Source organism: Onychostoma macrolepis, chromosome 11 (genome assembly GCF_012432095.1).
Source record: "Onychostoma macrolepis isolate SWU-2019 chromosome 11, ASM1243209v1, whole genome shotgun sequence".
Taxonomy (NCBI): domain Eukaryota; kingdom Metazoa; phylum Chordata; class Actinopteri; order Cypriniformes; family Cyprinidae; genus Onychostoma; species Onychostoma macrolepis.
In genome coordinates, this window is record NC_081165.1 from 23,657,874 (window position 1) to 23,662,076 (window position 4,203).

The window sequence follows — 4,203 nt, forward strand, 5'->3', positions numbered from 1 at the left end:
TTATTAATAATGTAATAATTTAAATAATAAAAAAATAATAAAAATTGCATACTATTGCATTCTCGTCATGAAGTGCTTTGAGCGGCTGGTCCTGGAACACCTAAAAGACTCTCTACCATCCACATTGGACTCACACCAGTTTGCCTACCGTAGCAATAGGAGCACAGAGGATGCAGTTTCCATGGCACTGCACTCTGTGCTCACTCACCTGGACAATAAGAACACTTATGCACGTATGCTGTTTGTTGACTTCAGCTCAGCATTCAACACTGTCATCCCAACCAAGTTAATAGCCAAACTTGGAGACCTGGGCATCAATACCTCAATGTGTAACTGGATTTTGGACTTCCTGACCAACAGACCCCAGAATGTTCGATCAGGATTCACCTGCTCCACATCCATCACACTTAACACTGGTGTACCACAGGGCTGTGTGCTAAGCCCGTTTCTCTACTCCCTCTTCACCTCCGACTGCAAGCCTGTGTATGGATCTAATTCCATCGTCAAGTTTGCAGACGACACCACGGTGATTGGCCTCATCAGTAACAATGATGAGACTGCCTATAGGGAGGAGATCCAGCACCTGGCCACATGGTGCACTGAAAATAACCTGCTCCTCAACACCACCAAAACGAAGGAGCTCATCGTGGACTTCAGGAAGGAGTCAAGAGGCACACACGACACCATCCACATCAATGGAATGGCTGTTGAGCGTGTCTCCAGTTTCAAGTTCCTGGGGATCCACATCTCGGCGGACATGTTGTGGAAAACCAACACCTCCAGCCTGGTCAAGAAGGCTCACCAGTGCCTCTTCTTTCTGAGGACACTGAGGAAGAATCAGCTCTCCTCTGCTATCCTGGTGAACTTCTATCGCTGCGCAATAGAAAGCATCCTGACCAACTGTGTCACAGTATGGTATGGGAGCTGCTCTGTTGCGGAGCGCAAGGCACTGCAGCGGGTGGTGAAAACTGCCCAGCGCATCACAGGGACTCCACTACCTGCCATCGAACATATCCAGAGGAAACGCTGTCTGCATCGAGCTCGCAGCATCCTTAAGGACTCCTCTCACCCAGCCCATAGACTGTTTTCTCCTGCCCTCCGGCAGGCGTTTCAGGTGCCTCCGGACCAGGACCAGCAGATTAAAGAACAGTTTCTTCCCAGAGCTGTCTCTTTACTGAACTCTAACCCCCGTTGATCCACTTCCTCATATACTATTAACTCTTCTCTCCTACCTCACATCTGCCTTATTTGCACTACTGAATGTAAATTTTTATTACAGTAACAACTGTTTACTTTTGTATCTTGCACTACCATACCTAAATTGGACTATGCTCATTTGCACTGCCGACTGTTGTTTACATTATCAATGTTTACATTAACATTTTGCACCGTATGTCTAATTGTAATATGCAATCACTTCCACTGCACTTTTACACCTTGTTTATAGTAATAGTCATCTGTATATATATTATATTGATAGTACATATCACCTGTAAATTCTGTTTATAGTAATAGCCATCTGTATATTTATTCACTATACATATTCACCTGTAAATTCTGTTTATATTAATAACCATCTTTCTATATATATTTATACATATATTCAGTACATATCCTTGTCCTGCACTTATTCAACCATTGTATATCCTGCACTTGCTGCTATTGCACTTCTGGTTAGACCTAAACTGCATTTCGTTGCCCTGTACCTGTACTTGTGTAATGACAATAAAGTTGAATCTAATCTAATCTAATACTAATTTCTTTCAATAGCCTATATGTAGGCTATTAAAAACAAGTCTCATGGCGTAATGTATTAGCTAATAACATTTTCTCACACCTTGAATAAATGTCTGTACAATCTTAATCATTTTCCAAAAAGTTTTTAAATATATTTTTCATAGTAAAACTGTTTATTTTTAAGAATCATATCAGTCAAGCAGTTAATATGCTCATGTTACAATACTGCAACAACCTGCACATCTTAAAGACACCTATATGTTTATTTTAGCGTTTTATACAAAACAGATTGTGTAAAATGAGCTTCAGATTGTTTAACAGGAACTTATCAGAATCAATTATGCAAACCTCAAAAATGAGGTAAATCTAAAAGCAGCTTGTATGGAGTTGAAAAGAATTCACCTTGGGATAATTTTTTAAGACTTATTTTTTTGGCCTTTCTTTTGATATGACGGTTAAGTATTGACAGGAAGTGAAGTGGGAGAGAGAATAGGACGGATCGGGAAAAGTCCCCAATCTGGGACTCGAACTCAGGACGCCCGACGCGCAATGCGCTATATGTCTGCAGGCTACCCATGAGATTACTGTCGCCGACTACCTGAGAGTATTTTTTATTAAAGATAACATTTTTGTCATAACAATTTTTTGTTACGAAGGATGCATTAAAACGTTAGTTATCCTGTAAGTTATTTAAGAAAAGTCTGGGTCTCGCTGTATTGCTCAGGCTGCACTGCAGTGTCTATTCTCAGGTGCGATCCCACTACTGATCGGCACGGGGGCTTTGACCTGCTCCGTCTCCGACCTGGGCCGGTTCACCCCTCCTTAGACGACCTGGTGGTCCCGAGTTCCCCCAGTAGCACCATATCGATACCGAACTTAGTGCGGACACCCGATCGACATAGTCCACTGCAGCCCAGAAGCCCTGAGCTCAAGCGATCCGCCAGCCTCAGCCTCCCAGTAGCTTGGATTACAGGCTCCGCCACTGAACCCGGCGAGAGCCAAGCGTCTCAGCGCTGCTGCTCAACCTGCTGCTCATAGCGCCCTCTAGTGCAGATAAACACAACACTACACTCACATTAGCTGCCTGAGCAGAGCCAACTAGTGAGATATCTTTGTTATATTTTCACAAAGCTTTAATCTCCAAACAGATCATCAAAAATTAGCTTTTTCAAATGTTTGAAAATATTACTAAATATTTTTCTCACCACAGTTGTTCTCAACCTGTTCTCATTTATTTATCTGGCTATTATTTAATTCAGTGTATCTTGTAAATTAATCACCTTTGGACTTTCTACAGGCTTGATTATTAAATGTTTTATTATATGTGTGTTTGTAAAGTATCAAAATTACATGTGTAAAACAGGATAGCCAAACATAATAATTTAATATAATAATAGACTTATCTTACAATCAACCTATAGCCACAGTTGTGTTATTTACCATGATGTTTGTGAGTGAATGTTCTAGAGGGCCACTTTTGCAGTGAAGTCCCCCAAAATAATTTGTGAGAGTAGACCACCAAGGGCTGTATTTTGTATTAATTTTGTACATTTGAAACATGCATTTTAGAGCCTTATCCATAACTTAGCTCTGTCTTATCTACTTTTTGATACATGCATGTCATTTCATCCATCTCTTAAACTATTGATGTGTTCTTCAGGAACTGAAATCGGAGGAATTGTATTCCATGTGGAAAGAGAGGAGCTCCAGTATGCTCAGAGAAAGGTCAGGATTTATTCAATTTATCAAATAATCGTACCTTACTGGAGAGAGTCTGTGGATACGGACTCCTTCAAGCAGTTAGAACTGGTGAAAAATGAGAAATATTTCTGGCTTCCTTGAATAAAACAGTATTTGTTGTGGTGTTTAAAATGAAATATGGTCAAATGCAGCTGATGGTGAAGAACTTCTTCTTCTTTGTAATTTTCCCTCCATTTTCAGCTTGTGAGAAATAATAACTAAAGACTGAAAGTTCAATGACAACGCCAGGTCGACCTGAAGAGGATGACAGGCAGCGGACGAAAACAGCCAGATGTGCCTAAACTAAATAAACATCATCATCTGGCCACACTTTTGACAGTATTGTGCACTGAAGTGAGGGACTACAGGGATGGAGTATTAAGAATTATTAACAAGTCACATGGTGTAATGTATAACATTTTCTCACAACTTGAATAAACGTCTTTACAATCTTAATAATTTTCAAAAAAGTTTTTGAATATAGTTTTTTCATGGTAAAAATTTTCATTTTTAAGAATCATAACAGTCAAGCAGTTGAGATTTGTATAGTATATCGCTTAATATGCTTATGTTACAATAAGTAAATGATGCAATGACCTGCACATCTTAAAGACACCTATATGTTTATTTTAGCATTTTATACAAAACAGATTGTGTCAAAGCAGCTTCAGTGTTTAAAAGGAACTTAACAGAATCAATTATGCAAACTTCAAAACTGAGGTAAAA

At 39.7% G+C, this 4,203-nt stretch overlaps 1 long non-coding RNA gene across 1 annotated transcript; it reads left to right on the forward strand.

Annotated features, from left to right (window-relative positions):
- Positions 1 to 2,442: 2,442 nt before the first annotated feature.
- On the forward strand, positions 2,443 to 3,867 carry LOC131549936 (uncharacterized). Its single transcript, XR_009273523.1, has 3 exons — positions 2,443 to 2,838; positions 3,398 to 3,462; positions 3,679 to 3,867. It is a non-coding gene; the product is annotated as an uncharacterized LOC131549936 (long non-coding RNA).
- Positions 3,868 to 4,203: the final 336 nt, after the last annotated feature.